Source organism: Bos mutus, chromosome 17 (genome assembly GCF_027580195.1).
Source record: "Bos mutus isolate GX-2022 chromosome 17, NWIPB_WYAK_1.1, whole genome shotgun sequence".
Classification (NCBI taxonomy): domain Eukaryota; kingdom Metazoa; phylum Chordata; class Mammalia; order Artiodactyla; family Bovidae; genus Bos; species Bos mutus.
Window position 1 is genome coordinate 72405756 of NC_091633.1, and position 12583 is coordinate 72418338.

Sequence of the window (12583 nt, forward strand, 5' to 3'; positions counted from 1 at the left end):
AGGCAAGAAACCTGGAGTGGGTTGCCATTCCCTTCTCCAGGGGATCTTCCTGACTCAGGGATTGAACCTGGGTCTCCTGCATTGTCAGCAGATTCTTTACCATCTGAGCCACCAGGGAAGGTGATTAGTCACAAATAGAAAAACAGTACAGTGGCCAAATCATCTACTTTTCAAAATTCTAAGAACCTATGTAATTGAACCTGCAGATGTTTGTTCAAAAACAGTGTGATATTTTAAAAATCTCTGTGTGAAGGAATGCCGTGACAGTCCAAGGGTTAAAACTATGCCTCCCAAGGCAGAGGGTGTGGGTTTGATCCCTGGTTGGGGAGCTAGGACCCCACGTGCCTCACAGCCAAAAAACAAAAACATAAAACAGAAGCAATATTGCAGTCAATTCAATAAAGACTTTAAAAATGGTCTACATCAAAAAAAAAAAAAAAAAAAAAAAAAAAAAAAAACCTATGTGTGAGAATAATTATTTTAAAATCTGCATTTTAGGCTTGAAATTGAAAATGCTGAGTTACAAACTACAGTCAAAAAGCAAGTGGGCAAAATTGAACAGCTTCAGAAAAACCTGTTAAGTACAAGATTGGTAAGTCAACCTCTTAATTTCTGTCATACTGAGAAAGGATTTTAATTTTTTTACTAGTAATATATAAGAATATTTTGGACAATATGAAAAGTCTCATTGATTAGCTTATTGTATTTTTATTGATACTGCTTGCTACTAGTACTGTGATTCCTCTATAGAAGAAATCAACTGAATTCATAAAATTAATGATTTTTATAGTAAGATTTTAATTTAAAAAATTGTGACAGTCCAAAAGCAATATTTTATATAGACCACATTTTGTTTGTTCATTCATCTGTCAATGAAATTCCACCTTCTGACTATTGTTAATAATGCTGCTTTGAACATTGGTACACAAACATCTATTTGAGTCCAGAAATTTGAGTAATATTTGATTGAGAATTTTGAGTTTCTTTTGTAATCCAGATCTTTCTGTGAGATTTTTGAGAATGAATCATTTTAAATATTGTAGTTTGTTCTCTTCATTAAGAATGAATACTATATCTGTATAGAACCATTTTTCTGAACGACTGTATTTTTCATTTGTTTTTTTTTTTTTTTTAAGAGATGGGGGTTGCATGGGAATTTTTCAAAGATTATTTTAGTAAGGTGTGACTTAACAAAACCTGGAATATCTTGAACCATTGATGAAAATGATTTTAGAGCATCTCTAGAAAGTAAAATGTAAATATAGGCAGTCTTTAAAAAACTTTCATTAACATTTAGTATTTTATGTGTAAAAGTCTCTATTTTTAACAAATAAATGTTGGCAATTTAAATTCCAGAAAAATGATGAAATGAAAAATCATTTTAAGTTGTTTTAAGAAAAGTCATCAATTTTGAAATCTGTTATTGGCATCAATCAGGTTTAAAAACTGTGTTTACTATAAATTCATATTAACTTGTGAACTCATGAGAAATAATATTTTTAAGAAAGAATAAGTCTCTCTAGGTATTTAAAAATAATTTTCTTAAATTGTTTTTTTCTAAGTCTGAGGATGAAAAGGAACAATTAAAGAAATACATTGAATTAAAACAATCTCTGGAAAATAGCTTGGACCAAGAAAAGAAGAAAAACAGTGAGTTAGAAAAAGAGATTACTGGGTAAGATTTTAATATTTCTGATAATCTCAACTATTAATAAAAGTATAATTTTATTTTATTTAAAACCTTAGACACAAATTCATTTTTTATGTGTATTTTCATAATTAAACACATTATCCTATTTCAAAGTTTACTGTGGAAAGTCAGCACAATCTGAAATGTTTTTGAGTGCAGCAGTGTTATACTTATCTGTAATGATTTCTAAAACAGTAACAACCGTGCCTCTGCATATAGTAATGTCACTCTCTTCCTCATCATCTATGCTGAATTTTTACTTCTGCAAAGTTTCTTTGTTCTTTTTGGTAATCTTGCCTTCTTTTAATTGTGTTCCTTCCCTTCATCATTTGAGTAATTTATTATCTAAAAACCTACCTGTGCTATTGTTGAACAACATTAAAAAGTATCTTGATTTGGCTTATATTTTCTTTTTGCCCCAAAATTTTAGTTATAAAATGTACATACAAAAATCTATGTGTAACTTAAAGAATAATAAAATTAGTGACCATGTTTTGATCAGTAAGATAAAAACCTGCTTCTGTTTTTTTGCTGAGTGCAGTTAACCCTCATCATCTACAGATTCAGCCAACCCAAGATCAAAAGTATTCAGGGAAAAAAAAATTTGAGAAAGTTCCAAAAAGGAAAACTTGGATTGGTCTCAAGCTGGCAACTATTTCCATAGTGTTTACACTGTATTTATAACTATTTACAAAGCATTTACATTGTATTAGATAATGTAAGTAATCTAGGGATGTCTGAAAGTATAGGGAAGATGTGCTTAGGGAAACTTGAGCATCAGTGGATTTTGTATCCATGGAGTGTTGGGGGATTTTTGAACCAGTCCTCTGTGGATGCCAAGGGATGATTATACAAAGGGTTCTTCTCTGATTCTCATTAATATTTTTCTCTTTTAATTTTCTCTACATTGCTTTGCATTTTGTTAACAATGTGCTGGGCAAGATTTCTACATCTCTTAAAACAGTCTTGAAGAGACTGGTACACTCTCTCTCTCTTCTGATTTCCTTTCTTCTAAAACTCTCAGCCTGGGTTATTTCCCACTTAACTCAGGCTCCAAAGATTTTTCTTTTTTTCTTTTTTTTTTCAATTTTGAGTGAGAATCTTGTTGGTTTTTTTGTATCTACTTTCTTTTCTTTTTGTAGAGGCTGTGGTCAGTAGGAACAAATGTGTCTTGTGTCTTTTCAAAAAACATTCATATATAATATCTCTTCATCTTTAGCTTGAATACTGATCTCTGGTTTATAACTAATATTTAATAATAAATTAATATTTCACACTAGCATGCTAAAAATTGACATTAACTTATTTATAAGAACTCATATATTACATATATCACACACAGTATATTTAAATGTGATAAAATTTTTCTTCATAATATTTATCTAAGATTAGAATTTAGTTATTATGCTTTCAAGGAATATTAAATTTGAACAATGAGAAAGGATTATAATTTATAGATTTGTTTGTTTTATCTGATAGAACATATATCTGTTTAATTATTAAATATCTGCTCTTAAAGAACTTACTCATTCTATACATTTCTACAGATTTAAGAAACTCTTAAAAATGACAAGAAGGAAGTTAAATGAATATGAAAATGGAGAGCTTAGTTTCCATGGAGATTTAAAAACCAGTCAAACTGAAATGGATATTCAAATTAATATGCTAAAACATAAGGTAATTTTTAATCAGTTTTAGAACCCCAAAATCACTTAATTTGGGGAAATATAAATCATTCCATGCTTTGAACAGTGAAACACAGATTTGTCTATTAATTTTTTAGGTTGGACACCAGTAAAAAAGACAGCTTTTCCCTATATCATTTTGAGATAAAAAGGGCACACTCTTGACTCTCTCTGTCTTGAACCCTGGCTGGTGATCTGAAGCTGAGCAGCACAGCATTAATGACCCCAAAGCATCTGTTGTTTTTGGTGACAGGTTTGTTGAAATCTAATGAACATACCATGCAGTTCATTCATTTAAACTGTACAGTTCAGTAACTTTATTGTGTTTAAAGAGTTATACAGGCATTACCACGTTAGAACATTTTCATCACCCTCCAAAGAAATCACCCTGTGCCAGTTTTCCCTTCCTGATCTTCCCAGCCTGAGGGAACCATGACTCCACTCCCTGACTGTGTAGATGTCCCTTTTCTGGACATTTTGTGTCAGTGGAATCACACAATATGGGATCCTTTGTGACTGCCTTCTTTCATTTAGCATAATATTTTCAAGGTACATCTAACATGTATCAGTATTTTCTTGTTTTTATTGCTCAATAATATTCTATTGTATGGATGTACCACATTTATTTATCCATTCATCATCTGATGGACCTTTGGGGTTGTTTCTACTTTTTGGCTAATGTCAGTAATGTTGCTGTGAACATTTATGTCTAAGTTTTGGTGTGAACATATTTTTTCATTTCTTTTGGGAATACAGTTATGAATAGAATTGCTGTATTACACAGCAACTCTGTTTAACCTTTTGAGGACCTGCCATACTGTTTTCCAGCATGGCTGCATCATTTTATATTTTTATCCAAAGTATGTAAAATGTTCCCATTTCTATACATTCCTGTCAACACTAGTCATTACCTGTCTCTGTGAGTATAGCCATCCTAGCAAGTATGAAGTGGCATCTCGTGGTCTTTTATTTCTCTCTCTGAGGAGAGGACAATGAAGATTGAGTTCTAGATTAGTAACTACTCAAAGCTACCCATCTCTTTTAGAATTTTAGTAAATTGAGATGAGGTCAAAAGTCTGATTTTGGTAATTAAACTATTTCTAGTTATTTCTTATAGTTCAAATCATATGTCTCATTGCTTACTAGTCTTCATTGCTTTCAAACTTGAGCAGAAATTCTAAGGAGTCACACCTGCCTATTTGTAAGAAATTGTCATTGAAGGGAACCCTGAAAAAACTTCTTCCTGAATAGTTCTTAAGTCTTCCTTCTAGTTATATGCTTCTTCTCATCAACATTGTCATTAAAAATCTCACCTTTATTATATTCCAGTTTATAGGAGACCAGTTTCTACCTGCATTTAAGTTATGTTTCTTTATTTTCTCTTTTTCAAAAATCCATTTTTCTGTTTTTTCCTAATCAGCTTTAAGTTTAGTGGCTTCAATAAACAACATTGGTTTTGTTCAAAATCTACACTTAGGAAAAGGTGGCCAGGACGGCTGGCTTCTCGTCCCCTCAGCTTCAGGTGGGGCAGCTCGAGGGCTGGGGGCTGGAATCGGGTGAAGGTGTGTTCATTCCCATGTCTGATAGTTGGTATCTGTGGTTGGCTGGACTTTGGTGAAGGCAGACAAGTGAAACACCTACCCTGAACACCTAGGCTCTCTTTGCAGCCTGGGCTTCCTCGCAACATGGAGCCTGGTTCCCAGGTTGAGAGCCAGGCAGAAGCTCTGCTGCCTTGTCTAACCTCGCTTTGCAGTTCACACAGCATCACTTTCATCATCTTCTGTTCAATAGGAGCAAGTCACTTATACTTGGCCTATATTCTACCTTTTTTACAGAATAAAGTTTTTAAAACTAATGGGTACATTTAAAAACTAGCACAGTTACTCACTGGCCACAATTTTTTATATTCCTTCCAATGAAAAATACCCTTTTCCCTACCCATTCCCTCACAAGTCTCAGTTGTTAACAGTGTCAGGCCCAGGCTCAAGTAGAGGTCTTACCATCTTCATCAGGTACAGATGGCACATGGGGATGAGGTTTCTGGGTGTGATTTCTAGAGTGTGACCCTGTGAGCACAACCCTCTCAGTACTAAGACTTGAGAACTAAAGGGACAAGTTATCTGCCACCCACACCCCCACCATTCTGCTGAATGACTGGACTCTCCTGTTCAGAAATGGGAAGTGGGAGGCACTGTAGTCCATAGCAGCTCTGAGGTCCAGTTTGGTGCTGCCAGCCCTTTGATGAGGACTTGGTCCTGCCCATAGGAGTGCTTCTCCTTTGCTCTACCCTCTGAGCTCTGTGTGCTGTCCTTTTCATAAGAAATGACCTCTGTCTGTAGCTGAGTCATGTTTCTTAAGCCAGCTTCCTCTTTATTGAACTTCTAAGAAAATCCCAAAGGCCTATTCTCATTTGTATGTCTTGGTCTCTGTTAGGCCAAGCACTGTTTTTTTTTTTGTTGTTGTTTTTTTTTTTTTTTTTGCTGCCAAGGTTCTCTTTAAAGCTTTTAGTGTCCTGTGAATTGGATTGGGGTTCACGTCATTGGAGAGGCTACCCTCACAAATCTTTTTTGAGAGAAGCTCTGCACCTTGGGCTTCTTGTGAAGCTTTGTAGGATGATGCCTTTAAAATTCTTATGCCCTTAAGATCTTTAAAGGAATTTGAGGCACCACCTTAAGTCTTTCCAGGGTCTTAATGAAGGGTTTTACAGTCTACAGGCTTCACCTTTAGACCATGTTTTCCTGGCAGCACCCTAGATTTGATCTTAGCCCAGAAGCTGTTTCTCTCTTTTAGCATCATGTGACCACTGGACATGTGGAGATGCTGTAAAGGAGATAACAGATATTGAACCCAAATATAATTGAGCCTGGTTCCTTTATATTTAATAGTCCCCCCTTTTTTTTTTTGATAGCTTATCCCTCTCATTGATGTTACTTTCAGCTGGTTCATAGCAAGAGTCTCCTTTCCCCTGTGTTTCAGTGTTGTTTTCTTCTCTTGCCTAGAAGCTGTCACCAGCAGCCTCTTTAAGGGCCATCAGGATTCAGTTTACAATGTCATGAAGCCCTTTGGGTTTTCATTTCTTTCTCTGCATCCATTCAGATCTCACCTACCTCCAGGTTGAAAGGCATTCTCACATCTTTTAGTTCTTTTTTAATGGCATTTTTAATATCAGTATCTGTGCCAGGTATTTATTGCCAGCAAATTGTATAATAAAGCACGTCAAAGCCTAGTGGCTCAAAACAGCATTTACTTTGTTCACAAATTTGTGTTGGGGCAAGGCTCAGTGAGTGAGGCCAGCACATTTCTTTTCCAGTCAGCATCAGCTGGGATGTCGTGAAGGTGGGGACCAGAGTCATCTGAAGATTAGTTCATGCACATGTCTGGCAGTTGGAGCTGGCTTTTGGATGGGGCATTAGTTGGGGGCGGTCAGTGGGGGCACTGACAAGGTGCTCAGTATGTGGTCTGGGCTTCTTCGCAGTGTAGTGACTGATGCTAAGGGTGGGCTTTCCCACAGAGCAAAAGTCAGTTTCCCCAGACTCTGTCCAGTAGAAATCAGTTACTGAGGCCAGCACATATTTAAGGGGAGGGAATTTCAGAGAAAAGTGTCAAAGAATTTGTAGACAGTTTCAATACCACCACCTCCACTCACCTTGACTTACCAAGTAATCATTCTGTCTAAAGGAAAGTTCTTTGCAACTCGGTGTCACTGAAATTCCCTGGCAAATTTTGTTTGTTGTTTTGTTTGGTATGTTCTGTTCTGTGAAAAGTAACAAATGGTTACAAAAATGAGGCATTTTTTTTGTTGTTGTTCAGAAAAATGTATGGATCATCTCACTAAGCTATTAGGAGATGGGATTTCTTTAACCTTTTGAATTATTTTTCTTTGGAATGCAGTTCAAATTAGCAAAAACTATTCATAGTTCAGAAAAAGACTTATGGGATTAGAATCCATATTTATAAGATTTATTAATGAGAGTCTTATTTTCACAATCTTCTTTTGGGAAGCGTTTATTAACTCAATCCTAGATAACTCAATACAGTATCCCTCAAACTTCTTTAAAACATGGGGCATTAAGATGGGGGGAAGGAGTAAGAGACATTCTACTAAGAGGTGACTTGTAGTCATTTTATGGAGAAAAAATAGAAAAGAGTGTAAAATCAAGTGCAAATGTTGTGTGACAAAGATGATGACAGTGAAGAATATATTTTGTGACTCTTGGTGGTTTGAACTTCTTTCTTGATTCTCTGAGTAATCCCTGGTCCTACATTCTACAATACAGATACCATCATATCTATTTGATCCTGGGTTTGAGTTAGGCTGTGCTCAGTCCACTTGCCTCATTACCAAACAGTATTGTTTTATTCTTGCAGATTGATGATCTTACAGCAGAGCTGGAAACTGCATCTTCAAAATGTCTGCACCTGGATGCAAAAAATCAAGTTCTTCGAGAGGAGTTATTATCTATGAAAGGAATGCAAAAGAAATGTGAAAAACTAGAGAAGAATAAAAAGAAGTTGGAGCAAGAAGTAGTGAACCTCAGAAGTCATATAGAAATGAATATGATAGAACACAGTCAAGTAGAGCAGTATAAACAGGAGATTGAAGAAAGGGTGAGACAGGATCTCGTAGAGAAATTAAAGGAAGTCAACCTATTTTTGCAGGTTAATTTGTTCATCTGTCATGTGCTTGAATTCACCTCATTGTAAATTACATTTTGGATCTATACAGCTTATGTGTTTCCTCTACTTCCCTTAGAGCAGTTGGTTTGGTAGTTTTCTGGAAGGAAGGGGACACTTGTTTCTCCCTTTAAATATTTCGTTTCCATCACAGTTATCACCAAATTGACCTATCAGAATGATTCTCACTAGAGAATCCTTTCATTTATAAGACCAATTGGTATAAAACAAGACTACTAGGAGGAAAAAAAATATTGTGGTTTAGAACTGGTACCATCCTCTTGAATTATTTTTAAGTTGTCTTGTTCAATTTTTAAAATTTTAAGTTGATCCTCTTGTTCTTTGAATTATCAGATTATATAAGCACCACTATAACAATAATTCCACTTTAATTTTATAATTCACATTTAATTCACTTCACATTGATGATAATTGTTTTAAACTTCTGCTTTTTTTTTTTTTTTAACCTTTAAAATTGCTTTCTGAATCACTGACTCAAAACTAAAGGGAACAAATATCATTTTCCAGGTTAATGATTATTTTTAAAATGTTATCTTTTAAAATTTGCCTTAGATACAAGCAGCTCTTGGGAGAACTTAGAGCAGTTACAAGAGAAGAATAATGCTTCCATAAGAAGTCAGATGGAACTCAGAATTAAAGACTTGGAATCTGAACTCTCCAAGGTGAAAACTTTGCAAGAAGATTCTCATAAAGCAGAGTTGGAAAAATATAAGCAACTCTACCTAGTAGAACTAGAAGTTAGAAAGTCATTGGAAGGTAAACTAGACAAGTAAGTCAAAACACAGAATCACAGAAAGTAAATTTAGTTCATTAATTTGTCTCAAAGCCTAATTTTTATAGAGCACAGTTCATGAGATTAGTAGGAAGTGAAAGCTAACTAGATGGTCACTGCTAGAGGGTGGCCCTAAGACAAACTATTAATACTGTGTCCTTTTAAGTTTTACCACACAGAGTCGGAAACGACTGAGGTGACTTAGCAGCAGCAGCACACTGCATAAAGGCATGCTTGTGAAATTGGGGGCAATTAACACAGGAGTGAAAGACAGGATAATTCACAGAGTGGCTAGAAATAGTATGGTGACCTGACTGAGGGTGGGGTGTGGAGGATGGAAAGGGCAGATGGCACCTCCAGTGCCTAGTCCAGGTTTCCCCACTGTCTGAAAGCAGAGCATTCCTAGGAAGCCTTTCATAAGCCAAAACAGCATACAGCAAAGAAGCAGGTACCTGAGGGCACGTTCTGCTACTTGAAGCCTAAAATGAATATGCACAAGTGAAGCACAGGTGCTCCCATATAGGGTTCAGGGTTGTGGTGACTTGACACTGAGATGTGGGGTGTGGCTTCCAGGGAAGGAGCTCAGTGGGGCCAGTCTCCCTGCTTGGGGAGTGTGATGCCTCTCACTGTAAAACGTACACTGAACCTTTTTATATGAAATCAAAAAGTCTCTTCAAAAAAAAATTGTTTTTTTTTTTATTATCAAAAACAGATGCTGACGTAGGCCTTTCCTAGAAGTGAAGTAACATAAAGTGAACTTTGGAAAAGCAGGGGATACTTGTAATTGTTCCTGGGGCTGTTTTAGCTCTTTTCAATCACCCATTGACTTTCTTGTCCTCCCCTCTAGATTGTGACTCTAGATGATTCCTCAGAGCCAAAAGCTTAATTTCTCTGAGGTCATGAGTGAAACGTGTATACAAGGGTGGTGAAAGCAAATGCTTGAAAGTGGCTTTGTGGGATGGGGTGTTTCTTCATCCCTGAACTGTTTCCTGGAGGCAGGTGTGTCCCAGAGGGCAGCAGGTGTCACTGTGAGGCCACCTCCCTTTCTCTCTGATGCCCTTTCTCTCCTCTCCCAACTGTGACTTGTTACTTGAAGAGCCCTAGACACATGTGTACTTCTTTAGAACAAGGTTACAACTATCATTGTTTACAGGAGGTCTGCTCTGTGTTTTCAGTGTTCAAACAGTTTATTGGGAATTCCATTTACTATATGGCAACTTTAAAAATGCAAATCATTAAGTTGGTGTTTTCCATCTTCCCCAGGACTCATGAGAGGCTGGCAGTGATCAGCACCAAACTTGAGGTGGAGAAAGAGCAGAACAAATCTTTACTCGGCATTCTTAGCTGAGGCCAGTCCTGGAGCCCCCTTGTGTTGGAAATTTCAATAATCCTTTAGTGCTCAATGGAAATCTTACTCCAAGAGCAAACGTAGGTTTTTCTACCTCAATTCCATGCCCTTCGAATAACAGCATGGAGACTTACTTGACCAAAGTTAGTTCTATTATCTTTTTCCACTGGGTTTCAGATTTCTGATATGAATGATCCTTGTTTTTAATTTGGTGAACTTCTGAGTTGTTTATTTGACTTAATGCACACTAAGTAAAAGTCATAATTAGCTGTGCTAATAAAGGAGACAGAAATTTTATGATTTTTTTGTCCCAGAGTTCTTGATTTTAAGAGATACTTACTAAATTATTAAATTTCTTGAAAAGCTGAGTTTAAATTCTACTTTAGAAATGAAATCTTATTGCCTAGTATCCAAAAGTATTCTTTCAGATGTTTCACTTCCTTTCTAATTGATTTCAGTTGGCAATGGTTCATAATCATTTCCAAGCTCTGCTGTACCCAACAAAGTTTTTCTGCCTCTAAGCATAAGTGAATCACTGGCATCTAAACACTAACCACATATGGATGCTTTTTGTTTAAAGGAATTCTAGATAAATCCTTTTTATGAATTAAATAAACTTACAATACTAAATCAAAACATTAATTTATAGTTTTAGCTTAACATTCTTGTCATTTTCTTACATAAATTTTGTCATTTCTTACAAAAATGACATTTTTTGTCATTTTCTTTAATTGCTATTTTACCTATAGCATTTTTATTTAAAATTAAAAAAGAACAATCTTGCTGAGCATTTGTAGAATATTTCTAGATTTGTAGTTAATTCAAACATTTAAACATTATAAATGAAGCTCACTTTATCTCTATCTTGACATCACCTGGATGAATGGTATCTAAGATAGCAATGATGGGGAGTCTTTAAATTGCAACCAGTTTTCACTGTTCAATCATTGTGATTAAAATATCCATTTCAGTCAGTGCACACAGGTTTATAGTTTTAATGGTGTTTTCCTGATGTTTGTGATGCACAGAAAAGTAGCCCTTGTTAAATGCAGTCTCAACCTGTTTTCTCATTTGGCTTCTTGCCATTGCAGGAGAGAAATTAAGGTTTCTTTCACAGCACTGCATCTACACTGGGTCTTAGTACTTGAGAGCTGTGAAACTGGAGGACGTGCTTTAGCTGTGCAGTCACAGCGGGCCTCTGAACACTTCATCCCAAGTCAGACACTTCCCCATGCAGGCCTAAGAGGAAGAAGCAAATGCTTGACCCCCATCCCAGACACAGGCTGCCTACTGCACACCCAAGTTCATGGTGCTGTGGGCACATACATCTTTTCAAAGTAGAGATTTGGAACCAAGCAAGCACTTTGGGAGAAGTTCCTTCTCCCAAACTCACCAGTTAGGTAAATCTCTTCACCTCTCATAAGGAGGGTAGGAGTATAAGTCCTCACCTTGAAACTTTTCTCCTTCAAGTTCCCTGTCATGTGTGTTTTTTAAAAATGTATGCTTTATAAATTAACTATATCAAATGACTGCTACATATAGGAGTTTGACAATAATTTATTTTTGTTCTTGCCTTTAAAACATGATTTAGTTAGAAAGCTACTATGTCATGTCATGCCACAAGCATTATTGAACTATGTAAGAAGGTTTTACATATTCATTTTCTCTGCATTATAGTTAAAAATCTATGTGTTTTTTCTTAATCTGAGGAAGTAGCTGGCATAGGACTCTGGACTCAGTAAGAAAGTCATTGGCTTTCTTACTTCTTTTGTAGAATTATGAACTTTGCCTAAATCATGACTCTCATACCTTAAAAAAAATTTTTGTTTTTTTTTTTTTTTAAAAAAAAAATTTTTGTGAAAACCATATTATATAAAAAAAAAAAACTCTTTTGTGTGGACAAGGAGCCCTTCAGTATTATATAAAACAGAGATGCAAGTATAAAACCCAGTGTTCTTGCCTGGAGAATTTAGCCAAAGGTCGCACAGAGTCGGACACAACTAGGCGTGGCAGCAGAGGTCAAAGGAGTGGCCAGAGGTCCTGCACTTGTGACTTCTCAGTTCCTCAACCCTGCAGTGACCCCTGTGGGACCTTCCCCTTCTATGGGACATAGTTCAGAAACTAACAGTTATGTGTTAATCCTTCTCACTAAACACCTTTAGAATAAAAACTTGCTGGTACATTGTTTTCTTGTGTATAATTTTCTCACCTTTCTGTGTTTTTGTTAAATGGAAAAGTTTAAAGAAAATTGCAGGTGTGTTCTCCTTAATAACATTCAACTCAAACTACTTCCTCCATTTGAACAGGATCCTCACCTAGAAATCAAAATAAAGGTCTCAAAATGTCTATGTATTTAGGGCTAGGAGCTCCTTTTCTACTAGAAGATAGTAACT

General features: G+C 35.9%; 1 long non-coding RNA gene across 1 annotated transcript; it reads left to right on the forward strand.

Moving 5' to 3' along the window:
* The first annotated feature begins 496 nt into the window (after nucleotides 1–496).
* Nucleotides 497–10326, forward strand: LOC102284532 (uncharacterized). Its single transcript, XR_011467396.1, has 5 exons — nucleotides 497–592; nucleotides 1563–1675; nucleotides 3238–3367; nucleotides 7744–8839; nucleotides 10106–10326. It is a non-coding gene; the product is annotated as an uncharacterized lncRNA (long non-coding RNA).
* The last annotated feature ends 2257 nt before the right edge of the window (nucleotides 10327–12583 follow it).